We start from the raw sequence: 16,522 nt of genomic DNA, 5'->3' as shown, positions 1-16,522 counted from the left end.
AGACTACTACTAACTCATAAGCTACGTACAATGAGTACGGTAGCGATCTATTGCCATCTGAGTAAACCACAGGATAGAAAATGCAGATGCGCACAGTATTGTTTTTCCCACTCCATACGTTAAGTTTCAGCAGTGAATGGATATGGCTGTGCAGAGTTGGCGGCTCTAAAACTTCCGAGAGCCACTCTTCGCCATAAAACATTGTGTTAAGCTAAACATAAGGTTCAAATGGTTCAAATGGCCTGAGCGCTATGCGACTTCTGAGGTCATCAGTCGCCTAGAACGTAGAACTAATTAAACCTAACTAACCTAAGGACATCATACACATCCATGCCCGAGGCAGGATTCGAACCTGCGACCGTAGCGTAAACATAAGGGATCTGATCTAAAGTATGCGGTCGTCCCTATGTAATACGAGACCCACCATTAGATGTCTTCAGAGGTGGACCCACCAGTATAAGAGAAGGTGGGGAGAGCTCACTGACTTGAAACGCAGAGTAGTCATGGCATGTGACCTGAGTAAGAAGTCCATCAGGACATCTCAAAGCTTCTAATGCTGCCCAAGTCGACTGTTGGTTATTTGACCGTAGAGGGGAAGCGTGGAGGAACGACCATAGCTAAACCAAGACCAGTAGACGTCATGTACTGGTGTACACGGACCGTCGAGGATTCTGGAGGGTAGTTAAAAAATTGCATGAATTCATCGCAATGAATCACTTGTGAGCTCCGAAGTGATACCACCAGTTCAGGTACAACAGTCTGCACACGGAGTTAAAAAGAATGGGGTACAATAGCCCAGTAGCTCTTCACAGGCCATATATTTCCGTCGTCAGTGCTAAGCGACGCTGGAGGTGGTGTAAAGAGTGACGTATAGTGTCCCTTTTGAAATATTCAAGCCGATATATTTGATGTAAATGATAAAAGGACTCTGAATAATATTATATGGACATAAACGACAAATTAATTCTGAAAATGTATTAAATTAGCTTCAAACGAAGACGATATCGATTGCAAGTTAAATAAAAGACATTATTTATATTAGATGAGATCGTAGTGCATAACGTTCTCGAAATTAACGTTATTATTTTTGTCATTATATATAAGAGAAAAAAGATATTTAAAATCACTTCGAGTCAGATCATTTCTTCTGCTGTATATAAGGTACGCTTGCTATTGCAAAGCGGTAGCTTTTGTTCTATTTGTTCTCGTACGTAGCGAATAATTCAAGTGTGTATTCTGTGCTTAGTGGAAATATATTTACAAAAAGTGAGTGTATTGTGTTACTGAAAGAATCCATGCAAACAATTCTTCCTGAATTAATATTTGCAAGAAGTTATTTAGCATTTTTAAAGTCTCTGTGAAGCGAGCAGCGGTGATCTTTGACTGGCAACAATTGGCCGACATTACGCAGCGTATTTTCTTTTTTTTTTTGTGTGTGTGTGTAACGCATCACCACAGCCGGAGCAGAAAGAATCATTCCAAGTTATTCAATTAACTAAAGTGCTACACTAATTTTATTTTATTTCGCCAAAAATGCATACTTTCAAAGATACGATTTATTCTAGGTCAGTGAACTTAGCCTGCATTACATTTCGCTGAAAGCATTTGAAATAATTTGTAGGGAGCCTGTCGCTCATTTGAAACATAATTTACTATTTATCTTTGGCCATCAATATATATATATATATATATATATATATATATATATATATATCCCTTTCTTGTGTTTCGCTTAAAAATAATAGTAATTAACAACCACAGAAAGGAAGGGTTAAACAGACGCCGCTGGACAGTGAGTGACTGGCAACGAGTAATTCAGAGTGATGAAGCACGCTATACCCTCTGTATTTGGTGAAAGCCTGCAGGCCTTTACCTACCGTTGTGTGTAGTGAGAACAGTGAAATATGGGCGAGCGTCACGGTATTGCAGCGGTTTTTCATTGTTAGGCAGTGGTTCACCTATCACGCTTAGGAAAACGCTAAACGAGAAAGAGTATGAATACAATCTACAACATTGGGTACTGCGTTCGGTACAGGAACAGTTCGGAGACGATGATTGTATCATCATAACAATGCACTCTGTCATGGAGCAGCATCATTGAGGCAGTGCTTTGTGGACAATAACATTTCCGTCAAGAACTGAGCAGAACATCTTTGGGATGAACTATAACATCGACTTCGCTCCAAACTGTAGCGTCCAACATCACTATCTTCTCTGGTTTCGGCTTTTGAGGAAGAATGGGCCAGCATTTCTCCACAGGCATTCAGTCACTTCATTGAAAGTGTCTTCAGCAGAGTTGATGCTGTCATAAAGGCGAAGACTCGTCTCACCCCACATTAGTGTCAACTAAATAGTTTTTCCGGCATTTTTGATTAGATAATGGAACGGAAATGAGCGTTCGGCGTCATTGGCCGGGAAGCCCCTTGCGGGGCAGGTCCGACCGCCTTGGTGCAGGTCTTATTACATTCGACGCCACATTGGGCGGCCTGCGCGCCGGATGGGGGTGAAATGATGATGAAGATAACGCGACACCCAGTCCCTGAGCGGAGAAAATCCCCGACCCAGCCGGGAGTCGAACCCGGGCCCGTAGGACGGCAATCCGTCACGCTGATCACTCAGCTATCGGGGCGGACATTAGATAATGTAAATGCTTTTGTGGACTGAGTTGAAGAAAGCTTTTCGTCAACCTGCTATTTCTAGCCGAACCGGTTTTCGTTGACACAAAGCGTTTCCAGACTGCTGGGAAAGTTGCGAGGTGCAAGGCGATGAAGGCGGGCCTGCCACGAGCACAACAATCGATACCTGTGCAGCCACGTCCCACTATCAAACAACTTGCACGCATTTTTGCAAATGCCTGGACTGTGGGAATATTGAATACTACAATTGGTTACCCCGGAGCGAAATCGAAATGGTGTTGACGTGTGCCATTATTGAAAACTATGTTTAAGGCGAAGTTCTTACATGATCGAAAAACATCATCACTGCAGATAAAAATGTTGGTGTTTCGCTAGAACCCAGAAAGGAAACGGAGCCACAGAGTCACTGTAACATCGCCAACCAGCTCCAAAAGAACAAGGGAGTCCCACAGTTGCCGATAAGGCCACAGTCATCACATTCGTTAATTAAACTAGTATAGTGTACACTTATACCGTTTCAAGAAGTACGGCAGTCACTTCAACACACTAGAGGCAGGTCCTGCGCCAGCTGAGGGAAGATCACACTCCAATGTAGAGTGAAGAATCTGTAGGGTGGTAGAGGCCTTATGTAGAACAAACTGTGATGGATTTTTTGATTATAAAAGGGGTTCCTGTGATATCCCGTTGACTTTAGACTCCAGATCTAGCACCATGCGACTTTCTTTTCTACCAGACTGTCGAAAATGGACCTTACGAGACGTTATTTGGCCATGAAACCATTGCAGTTAAAGTTTTATGGGCAGTTTTGAAGTACATGACGAAGAGCGGTCTTCACCATTTGGTCTAGGAGTGGTAACGGATATCGCACAAGTGCACTGCATTTCAAGTATACTGAAGATAACGCAAATTAGAATTTGCAGATATCTAATATGCAGCTTTTGTATACAGGCCACTGTGTAGAGTTTTGGTTAAAATACAGAGAACAACATTAGGCAATTGGATATCATCACTTTCATCTAACGGTTTGCGCAATTCACACCAGGACAGTTCCTAGGAGGCAAGAAAGTCATCTGTCCCAAATTTTACTGGTGGCTGGAGTGACATATCATGGCAATGATGGGAGCCGTGAGCTCTTGTGTCGCCCGGCCTGCCCAACTTCAAAGCCACCCAACATCGTCACTAGTCCAGTGCGAACTATATTATCTGTGTGGCCGTTTGCTGCATTTCCTTACACACCCCTTAAACATGGACTCTAGACCAAAAGAACTGTTCTTATCCACTTAATATCTGGACCATAGGTCATTTAGTATGAAAAGCAGCAAGCAATTTTGCATGCTCTTTTTATTTAACATCTGAATAATACACTAATTAGAGGATAATGATAGAGCAGAATAGGATAATAATGTTGTATTCAAGTGTACTGGATTACAAGGGTTGTACGCACTGACTTCTAACTTGCATATGAGATCTTTTAACATGGCGCAGGTCTTCTTGTTTTTCTCTATGATTTTTGTGAGTGCGTGGTAACGGGAAGCAAACTGGATCTGGGACGGGAAGGCAGTGACCATCATAACGAAAAAAGCGGCCCCCTGGCATTGGCACTGGTGGGCATCCTCTGAAGTCGCCAAGCTGAGCCACCCAGGGCGGATGTCAGCTGTTGTGCGTTTACAACCAAGTTCTGCCCCACAGCCGAGTTTCAGACAGCGAAGGGACTGTCAGAGGGATGTCAGCGCTTTCTCGCGTTCTGAAGACTGCCTTCAGTAGATAACAATCTTACACTCTCCTAAAGAAACATGACTTGCAGAAAAATAAGAGCCTAGCTTTGAGTGCAGTTTTTTTCTTTCAGAGTACCTCTGATACAAGGCTAATTGCTGGATGTGAAAATGAGAGATTGGGAAAAATAGTTGTGACGCCACGGAGATGGGGGAGAAGTCGCAACTTTTTGGAAGAACAAAGGTGAATCGAAAAGTCATTGGTCTTTTTGTTGGCGGCTTTTTTGTGCATGAAAGACCATCGCCATTGGCGTCTGATTGGCCAGCTGACTGGCCTCGCATGTCCTGTTTTGGTGGGAAGAAATAGAAGGCTGTACGGTTCAGCTAAACATCTGGGAATTCAGTGGAAGACGGGGAGGTGTGTGCATCTTGTACATATTAGCAGCGTTAGTTCAGAGATGGATAGGCTTGCAAAGTTTTCACGCATCTTAGCATACAAGTGGGAGTCCAGATTTTGTATTGATGGAAGATTGACCCTTGTCCTGTACTGTAGATTAAGTTTACTTGGTGGAATTCACATAGGAGGCAGCTGCAAAGTCAATTGATACTCTTCCATAGTCAAATTCGTTTAATTTTAACACCTTCCGTTCATGTTACATTTATTTCTTTGTAATTTCACACTTTAGGATCCATAGCTAGGGCCATAAATTCTTCGTGATGCCCATGCCATTCCAGGACTTAGATCTTAAAGGCTTGTCTCGCTCTTAAATAACTTTCTGGGTCAGGGTGAACATTTTTACATGGAAAGAATTTTGAATAAATTGATGAACGCATACGAGGATACGATGTTTTTTTTTTTTAATGTTCTTGGAAACAGACAGTAACATTAGTCTCAGGGTTCATATCAATTCATTTCTTCTTCATTGTACGTGACTTAGCCACAGACAATATATAGTACCACGATAGCTTATAGAACTATGCTGGTACAAAAAAGAAACACTTCTAATTATATTTCTCTTTAGCTTCTGTTCATGATTTGGTAGATTTTGCTCGATGTCTTATTGCTTATTGGCCCTGCAAGTCACTTTACTAAATTTTGGATAGGTATATGTTATGTTGAGGGGATCTGTGACAGCCTATGATGAGAATACGCAGATATTAGTTGTAATAAGGTTCCGTTGCCTGGATTTCAAGTTTTTGTAAGCATTCGACTTTGAATGTGGACACAAAACAAAGCACAACTTGAATCAGGTTAGAGAAAAATAAAACAGATAACATGAGGGAACAAAGTAAAGCCACAGGTCTGTGTGAGTTAGGAGAGGAACAGACAATTTATCCCATGGAACACTCATGCCCAGTCGATAGCAAAAACGAAGGTAGTATAAGGGAAAGCACACCAATGAAATGAGGACAATATGTACTAACCATGAAGATGAAAATGAGGTCACACAACAATATGTAGAAGCAGTGGTGATAATTCATAATTGCAAGGAAGAAAAGAGTGGGAAGCCAAGCCAGTCAGTGAGACATGTTACTCCGCCAGGTTCACTATCATCTTCACCAGACAGAGGTAGTGAAATAGGCAATGACATTTTTCATTTGATATAATCATTGAAAGCAATTTGGAAAGAAAATAAGGACATGTAAAGAAGTTGTGACGCAAATTCGGAAACTGGCAGAGGAAACAAAGGAAATTGATCAAAGGTGAAAGAACGAAGCACAAGAAGCCAGGTATGTAGCATTAAAAGCGAAAGAAGATTATGAGAAAACGCTTAAGAGAAGTCGTGATGCGATAACGAAAACAGGAAACAGAGTCGAAAACATGAGATGTGTCAAGAGAAAGAGGTGAATAAGACAAAAGTGAGAAGAAGCGACAATTCACTTTAAATGAGAATCGTGAGAAAGTGGAACGTCAAATTCAGAAACAAAGTGCAGGATCGAATATGTCAATTGCGGTACCTACAACAGAAATATAATAAGTACAGACCCTTCTCACGTTCAAGAACCAGCAACAAAATATCAACATACAGCTGCAGAAGAGAACAGAGGAGACATTTGAGAATCACATTAAGCTGCAACGGAAGCTCAGGTCCGCATTAGGAGATTAGCCAGAGTGACTGGAAGAGCTGTGTGCAGTTGAGTAAAAGTCATGATCACAATGAAAGTGAATGTAATTATAGACTAAGAAATTGTGAGAATTCTCACAATGAACCCAGACAGGATGGTGTGACAAGAATGGAAACGACACTCAAGAGAACATGCAAGTGTGGAAGTGTTGTTTGGTTACAAACCTTTCATGCAAGTATGGAAGTTCCAAAATTATAAAGATGAAAGGAATATGCTTCACCCCAAATCTTGTATTTTCGAGTTTGATTTATTAATACCTCCATCTTGGTCATTGATATACAAACTATAATTTGTATGGGTGTGCCTCGAACGAACAGTAGCAGAAAATATGAGAGGCATAGCAGTTATGTGTAGTTCATACAAAGAGTTTAGAGACAGATTCTTGGTGAACTACTGTTCACTGGAGACTCTAGAGAGACGTAAACATGAAATGATAATTGACTAAGATTTATGTGGGATTACGTTTCAAAAGCCTGGAGAAATCCCTGGATGCAGTGGTAAACAAGAACCAGTTCCTATATGTGTCGTGCACTCCCAGCGAAATCGTTAGGTACTGCTACACATTATCAGCAAGTGTTAGCAAGAATTTTCAATGAAAATATAAGCACATTTCGGAACACACTGCGTGAATTGTAATCTGCATTCAACGAGCAAAGTAGCAGGGAAGGAAGGCGTGATCATGAGAGCCACTTTAACTAACTGTCGCTTTATCAGAACACTAAAAATTACCATAGCAGGAACTGATCCTCAGGCAGTGGCGATTACTTTCAAGGTATAACAGGAGGCAGAAAGCATTGGTGGAATAGTAAACCACGAAATAGACGTTGGAACAAGTAGAGGAGTAACATTTATGGACTACAGAAAGGCAGGTAGAACGGTCACAGGAATAACAATAATAGCCAAAGATTAATGTATGATGATGTGGCAAGTGATAGGAGCATAGGTCCGGCAGAGATCATCGAAATTCAGTCACGCATAAATATAACTGCTACAGTATAGTACAGAAGGTAACTGAAAGAAATACGCAGCGAGACGAACAGAAATGACACTTTTATACAAAGGCAATAACAACACTGAAGTCACCACGATTTTTGATAATCCCCTGGACATTACAAAAGGCAGGACATGTTTCTTAACAGGCTGTGTGCTCATCATAGACGGCAATGCAAGCCTTGCAACGCGCTCCAATGTTGGCCACAAGGTCAACAAGGACTACTAGTGGTGGCGCGTTGCACTTTTCCGCCAGCGCGGCTAACAACTTCTGGATGGTTCATGTCCAGCACGGAAGCAGTCCAACTTGGCATCGACTACAAGAAAACATGGAAGAAGCTGATTTTACACCTGCCATATAAATTGGAACTACCCATGTAAATGTTATAAAGTATAATTACATTTCAGATGTACTATTAGGAGAGTAAACGAGGGCAACGATGAAGGACATCCGTCCTGTGATTAAAGTCATGAAAGGAGAAATAGAACTGTGAAGTATTTTGGACGATGGGAACCAAATTTCAACGACAGCTGAGACCACTTTCGACAGACGCGCAGAAAACTTCAGTAGGTCAGTATTATCATAAGAGTAGTCCGCAGCTCGTGATCTTGCGGTAGCGTTCTCGCTTCCCGCGCACAGGGTCCCGGGTTCGATTCCCGCCGGGGTCAGGGATTTTCTCTGCCTCGTGATGACTGGGTGTAGTGCGTTCTTCACCATCATTTCATCATCATTGACGCACGCAAGTCGCCGAAGTGGCGTCAACTAAAAAGAACTTGCAATACGGCGGCCGAACTTCCCCGCATGGGGTCTCCCGGTCAACAATGCCATGCGATCATTTCATCATAAGGTAGACTAGAATAAAAGGTTCCGTATGGAGAAAATTACGGAAGTAAACAGATAACTGGAGTTCGAACTGGTGTGCCAAGGACACACACTGATAGGAAATTTCCTTGTGGTCCCTAAACTAACGACTGATTCAATTATTGGAGGCGTAAATAAAAGATAAGCTATTTGAAACTATGCATGGAACAAGAATAATGTCAGGGAATGTCTGCAAATCGGAAGAGGGAGGGGGGGGGGGAGAGATGATAAAACAAGAAATATGTTCAGGCCATCAACGAAAGAGTATTCAGGTTACAAACATCGCTACTAAAGATAGGGAAGCATTGAAGGAAATATTACTCAACAACTGAGATGGCTCCTTCAGCAATTTCCAGTTTGCTTTAAAGATGAAAGACCACTGTAAATTCTTTGTACCACCTTAAGCCATTTCACTTGCTTACAGGCTTAAGGTGGCCCAAGAAATAGTACGAATATTAAAAGATGGATGATTGAATATGCGATTTCTACCTATTATAGCCCTCTGAGAGTTGTCGAAAAGAGAGACTGGTCTGTGTGCCTCGTACTTGATTGAAGGCAAGTTAATATCATCGAAACAGACAGGCAGGATAAACTTGAAGAACTGTTGCAATGATTTCACAGGGAGAAAAACATTCTCATCTAGAGATGTAAGATCAAGTTTCTGGCATCCTTTTTCCTTCACATGCACTGCATTTCTCCCATTCGATCAATCTTGTCGGCTTCGACATCCACCCTAGAGACAGAATAAACTTTTAGCTGCATTTATGCGGGGGCTAAACGGGCTACTTGATGAGTCTGTGAAACAAGAGATAATATATTACGTCACAGATCTGCTGATTGCGAAAGAATTGTGGAAGGACGATATTAGAGTCCTTAAGGCGTTACACGGTGCTCAAAAGAATCATGGTGTAAATGCCAATTTAGATAACTCTTCTTTGGGACAAGCAAGGTGAAGTTCCTAGGACATATCATTACAGCGGAGGGAGTATCACCGAACAAACGAATGTAGTTAAAGTTTTAAATTTCTGTGACTTGTCCGACTTTTTTACAAATATTTTAGGGAGAGGGTCTTGATTTATTCACAGGGTGACTGCCTCGCCCAGATTTTACGTAATTGGCCAGCCACTGATAATTCCCCGTGGCATCGTTGACGCTCCTTTCTCGTCTTCCTTACGTTTTATTTTCTTATACAGCATTTTTCATCTTTTCCCGGTTTCTTTGCGTGTATGCCTCCACTTTACTTAGTTTGTCCACATCCGTTTCTTTTAATGTATGTCAGGGCGATGATGACCTCGACGTTGACCGCCTGCAACCCCCAACACACACACACACACAACCCAATGAAGCATAAAAAGTCTAAGTGGATCTCTAGGGTTCATTAATTTCTACACACAATTCTTGAGGAAGTTTACACTGGCATCACCGAGACTGTGTGCATTAACAGGCAGTAGGACGCAGACGCTAAGAGCATATTACAGGCGTCAAACAAAAAAAAAACAAAAAAATAAAAAAAATGCGCTAGTTATCACTCCGATACTCTTGCATCCTGACTGTTGGTAGATTTTCTTATGGCAACTGACAGTGCGAAGACAGGAATCATAGTTATGATTTTTCAAGAAGATTAGGAGAACTAAGAGTATGTAAAGAAGACCACAGCGCTTCGTAGTCGTGTGCTATCAAAGACCGAGAGAAATCCTTCAGTTACAGAACTCGAGCCTTTAGCCGTATTTTTGGCTTTAAGAAGTTTCGGTACTTCCTCTTTTATATTAAATCCAGGGTTTACACAGATGACCTCCTGCTGGAGTTCCTACTGATGGCTAAATTAACCCATGACAGATTGATGAGGTGTGTCCTATTCCTTGAAGCATTTGACTTCTCATTCACTATGTGCCAGGAGAAACTACTGTGATAGCTGATGCACTGTGTCGTTCACCAAAAGGATTAAAAGAATAAATTACTGAAGGTGACAAGGATAATCAATTTAGCTTATTTTATCGGAGGAACATGGCCATTGAAAATTGTATTACCACGTCGCTGAGAGCAATTGAGAAGGAACAAGCAAGGATTGGGAATTTAGGTAGCTTAAAGAAATGTGCAGAAACAGAGATGAAGTCACAATTAGGCAGTCTTAATTGGCGAGAAGGATACTCCTTTTCCATCGCAGAAGTGTTACTAATCCAATGTGGGCCCTCTGTATAACAGAAGAATTAGTAAACAAAGTCATACGGTACACCTACTTGAGCTATATTCATTTTGGACTAAAGAAATGTTTCTTCAAATTCGAAACCTTCTGTTGCTTCAACAACATTGCTTTCATTATAGAGAAGGTCCTTCCCATTTGAAAGGCGTGTCAAAGGGCGAAACAACTACTCAAGTGGTGCAGGCTTCTCTCTGTCAGATTGTGCCAAATAAACTGTGACACTTTGTGGTCACAAACTCAACGGGACCTCTGCCAGTAACACACTATGGCTTTCATGACACATTAGTTGCAGTAGAGCCCATGTCTGAGATTGTGACTCTCACATCATTGTACAAAGCTATGGCATTTACCACAGCGAAGGCACTGTCCAAGGACTTTCTGGCACTGGTAGGTGACGTTGACAAAATTTCTCGGACAGCGGGCTTCAATTCAAATCATAACCGTAGAGAACTATATTGAGATGTCTGACGCACACGAATATGCAGTAAAAGTGTTACAGGTGGAGGATTGTCGTACATAGTTGTATGACATAAATTAGGAACATGATTTGTTACTCATATCAGGTAACTCTTGCATGGAATGAGATACAAATACCGATCTCTAAATGGTGCTTTGTATTTCCAATTTTTATGACTGTCTTGTCATCAATAGATACTGTTGGGTTACGTACTCTTGTATTTTGTCTGTGTCAAGCAAACATTGAAGACGATTTGAAGTACTCGCTAGAGATGTGAGTGGACGTTCATCCTGAAGAATGATCGTATGGGTACAGCTATTCGATGTCAGAGAACATTTGAGCTAAATGTTTGTTCAGTTTCTTTATAGCATTACGATTGGTTCGAGTCTGCGGTGGCAAGCGAGGTTGTTTGTGTTACAAGGGATGACATGGATGAACCACGAGTACAGGATACATGTTGTGCTGCGGTACATTAAGATATTCACCAGTTTGCAACAATTCCACCTCTGGCAATAGTGTGTGATTAGATATGGCCTATACTGGGTACTAAAGATGTTTCTCTGTTGTTTAAATAGCCTACAGGGGAGAAAGGAAGCACAGTGGATAATAAATTATTAAAAAAAAATTATGGCAGACACAGATTATAGAGAACACTGGGTTTATATTACAACGAGAAAGGAAAAGCAAAGCATAAATTATACATATACAGTTGCGTTTTCAGGAGGAGTGCAAGGTACCATGATGAGCATTTAGATCTGCTTCAAATGCAGTATTTTCAGAGGCATAGAATAACTTGATATGTGTTATTTGTGTTATGATAGTGTTTTTCATCTTTTGTCAATAGGTAAACCTTTCAGCATATGAAGCTATAATGTAGGAGATACAGTTACAAAGAAAGTTAAACAATAACAGGTAGATACGTAAGGATAACACCATCCTAGAACGGAAAAACCCTCAGTTAGTATACCAGTACCTTAGTTTTTTAATTAATCATTATATCTTATAGTTTATTTGCCTAATCTACACGAATAACTAGAATTGATACGATTGTAAATTAACCAACTTAAAGTATGATATGAGTGGAATGTGGACCAATAATAACTATCAACCCAATAACCTTGTACTAAGCTATGATAAACTCACGTGACAGAAATGATACGATGAACATGTTACCGTCAGCGGCACTGTCAGTCAATTATATAGTTAATAATAAATTTTTTTGTGAAAATCACATAATATTTGATGTTATAAAGAACTCTATATATTTTATATTGCTCATCATTACACTTGGAGCTGAATGTGTGGTAATTGTTTTAATTTATTGCTTACTATAGGAGTCACTCATACACTCCTGGAAATTGAAATAAGAACACCGTGAATTCATTGTCCCAGGAAGGGGAAACTTTATTGACACATTCCTGGGGTCAGATACATCACATGATCACACTGACAGAACCACAGGCACATAGACACAGGCAACAGAGCATGCACAATGTCGGCACTAGTACAGTGTATATCCACCTTTCGCAGCAATGCAGGCTGCTATTCTCCCATGGAGACGATCGTAGAGATGCTGGATGTAGTCCTGTGGAACGGCTTGCCATGCCATTTCCACCTGGCGCCTCAGTTGGACCAGCGTTCGTGCTGGACGTGCAGACCGCGTGAGACGACGCTTCATCCAGTCCCAAACATGCTCAATGGGGGACAGATCCGGAGATCTTACTGGCCAGGGTAGTTGACTTACACCTTCTAGAGCACGTTGGGTGGCACGGGATACATGCGGACGCGCATTGTCCTGTTGGAACAGCACGTTCCCTTGCAGGTCTAGGAATGGTAGAACGATGGGTTCGATGACGGTTTGGATGTACCGTGCACTATTCAGTGTCCCCTCGACGATCACCAGTGGTGTACGGCCAGTGTAGGAGATCGCTCCCCACACCATGATGCCGGGTGTTGGCCCTGTGTGCCTCGGTCGTATGCAGTCCTGATTGTGGCGCTCACCTGCACGGCGCCAAACACGCATACGACCATCATTGGCACCAAGGCAGAAGCGACTCTCATCGCTGAAGACGACACGTCTCCATTCGTCCCTCCATTCACGCCTGTCGCGACACCACTGGAGGCGGGCTGCACGATGTTGGGGCGTGAGCGGAAGACGGCCTAACGGTGTGCGGGACCGTAGCCCAGCTTCATGGAGACGGTTGCGAATGGTCCTCGCCGATACCCCAGGAGCAACAGTGTCCCTAATTTGCTGCGAAGTGGCGGTGCGGTCCCCTACGGCACTGCGTAGGATCCTACGGTCTTGGCGTGCATCCGTGCGTCGCTGCGGTCTGGTCCCAGGTCGACGGGCACGTGCACCTTCCACCGACCACTGGCGACAACATCGATGTACTGTGGAGACCTCACGCCCCACGTGTTGAGCAATTCGGCGGTACGTCCACCCGGCCTCCCGCATGCCCACTATACGCCCTCGCTCAAAGTCCGTCAACTGCACATACGGTTCACGTCCACGCTGTCGCGGCATGCTACCAGTGTTAAAGACTGCGATGGAGCTCCGTATGCCACGGCAAACTGGCTGACACTGACGGCGGCGGTGCACAAATGCTGCGCAGCTAGCGCCATTCGACGGCCAACACTGCGGTTCCTGGTGTGTCCGCTGTGCCGTGCGTGTGATCATTGCTTGTACAGCCCTCTCGCAGTGTCCGGAGCAAGTATGGTGGGTCTGACACACCGGTGTCAATGTGTTCTTTTTTCCATTTCCAGGAGTGTATTTTTAAGTCATTCTCAAGAAGATAGCCGCGCTGTATAGCCGCGAGGTCTGAGGTGTCTTGACACGGTTCGCGCGGCTGTCGCCGTCAGAGGTTCGAGTCCTGCCTCGGGCATGTGTGTGTGTGTGTGTGTGTGTGTGTGTGTGTGTGTGTGTGTGTGTGTGTGTGTCGCCCTTAGCGTATGTTAGTTTAAGATAGATTAAGTAGTGTGTAAGCCTAGGGACCGATGACCCTCAGCAGTTTGGTCCTATGGGAACTTACTACAAATTTCCAAAATTTCCAAGGAGATATTAGTTAAGTTGTAGTTAATATTGTAATAGAATTGTGTACTGAGTCTGGGATTTAGGCCTGTGCAGAATCACACTGACACAAGGACCCCAACATGGAAGGCAACTGGCAGGCGCTCACCTCAGCTGGCAGCAGCTGCGCTCAGGGTCATCCAGCTAGGGCACACAGACCACTTTCTCCAGGGCACTGATATGAATGGTATACGGAGGGTTGGCAGACTGAGCAGGAGGCTCCAGGAGGCGAGAGGTGGAAAGCAACGCAAGTAACTTCATCGTAACGACATAAGCGAGTCACAGTCTGGAACGCGAGAGTGGTCAATGCAACTAAGGGATTTCCATGCACTATGGGCACGTTAAGGACTGGTAATGCTGGCACTGTGTCACGACAAATGGACATTTTATCTCCGAGTGTTCATGACAGAAAGAGTCCTCATTACCATAACGTAAACTCACTTTTTTCTCCTGTGGGAGATTTTTATCCATTAGCCAGTCTGTACCACAACTCAGTTCTGGACTACATAACCATCACCCATTACAAAATTTCTGTTTTAACAGCGAGAATATCCACCCGGTATCATCCAGCAACTCCGTTTCAAACTGAATTCTTGGATAGCGAGGAATGACTTTCTACGCTATTCCACAGATACCTTCAGCTCAGCTGTAATGAGCAGTTTAGCAGCACACTGTCACGTTACAATCATCATCACGTTACAATCGAGTTGGCAAGTAAACGAAAGGCAAGAGTCACAGCACTATGAACGTTGGAGACACCGCAGACCCTATGTTTCACCCACCTATTGTCGTGGAACTGGTGCAATGGGAAAAGGCTAGCCATGTCATCACTGAGCGAGATGACGTCATGCCAAGCATCACTGTCACAACTCCTTGCATCATACCTAGGCAGACTGGAGAGTGACGCAACTGCTGCCCACTATACTAGCAGAATCTATAAGATGTACCACACGCAGACTATGAGTGATAACCAGATGGTTATCACTCATAGTTGATGTGGGATCTGAGTGGGGTTCGGTCAAAGGGGGGGGGGGGCGCCCCAGGGATATCAGGGTCAGGGCCACTCCTGTTCCTTATTTATATAAATGATATCCCCCTTCTAGTATTACAGGTAACTCTAAAATATTTCTGTTTGCTGATGACACTAGCTTGGTAGTAGAGGATGTTGTGTGCAACATTGGCTCGGTTTCTAATAGAGCAGTTCATGACATAACGTCATGGCTTATAGAAAATAAACTAACGCTAAATCATAATAAGCAACGTTTTAATTTCACAGAATGGCCATATGATTAGTGAAACTGAACAGTTCAAATTTCTAGGTGTTCAGATAGATAGTGAACTGTCGTGGAAAGCGTACGTTCAGGATCCTGTTCGACTTCATGTTGCCATTTTTACTATTCGAACAGTATCTGAATTAAGTGATTGTTCGACGCGGAAATTAGTCTACTTTGCTTATTTTCATTGGCTTATATCGTATTGTATTATGTTTTGGAGTGACTCCTCACATTCTAAAACGATATTTTAGCTCAGAAACGGGCGGTTCGGGTAATAAGTGGTGTAATTTAACGACCTTGTAACATTGTGTGATTGCCCTACCATTTTAAATCATTCACCAACCGAGCAGTCGCTCGGAAACAGCTACAGTTAACAAATAACATTACGAGAATTTAAAAAACGAACGTCCTGTGACGTGACATGTTTATTGTGGAAGCGCAGTCAGAGATACAGTGAGTTATTGAATTTGAAAGCCATTGCACGAAAGGCGGACTAAAGAAGAACACTTTTACACATTCTTTTGATGTATGAGACATTCTCGATGAAAAGTTACTCACTCTTCTGTCTCTTGTAATTTGTGTCGGACACGCATGTCTTGCTACCGTATTATTATTGTTTAAAAATACTATTTTAATGCAATGATAAAGTGCCATGCTGCATAGCAGTAGATTTATGTGAGAAGCTATATTGTGCGACATGTATCTGGAAATGTCAAAGGATTTATTTTCATCAATGTTAAATCCTTCAGAGCATTGTAAGTTCGTTATCTATTGATTGCCATAAATTCAAAGTTAAATGTAACTAGTGTATGGACTATTTATTTAGTATAGAACCTATGTCTCACTACTTCATGACCATATGTGTTTGATTTTCTTTTATGTTCCTACAAAGTTTGAGGGTTCAGAGTCACGAATTGTTTCGTTGAAATCGGACGGAAGTTGCTTACGGCGAAATATTTTCTCCGCACCTTATTCTATTGGTAAATGCATGATAAACTTCGGTCCCTTAGTAAACTCAGGTTGAGCTATCCAAAAACATTATATTTTCAATAGTCATTTACCCTCCTCTGCAAAGCAACTTCCGACTGATCAGACGATTCAAAAAGAAACAGTTGCACAAAATCGGCGAAAAATTCCTGACCGGTAAAGCTATTAAAAACCACTACAATAACTAGTTATGTTTATTGGCCTAAAATA

This window comes from Schistocerca nitens, chromosome 8, assembly GCF_023898315.1.
Source record: "Schistocerca nitens isolate TAMUIC-IGC-003100 chromosome 8, iqSchNite1.1, whole genome shotgun sequence".
Taxonomy (NCBI): domain Eukaryota; kingdom Metazoa; phylum Arthropoda; class Insecta; order Orthoptera; family Acrididae; genus Schistocerca; species Schistocerca nitens.
Note: the sequence above shows the minus strand (reverse complement) of the source record.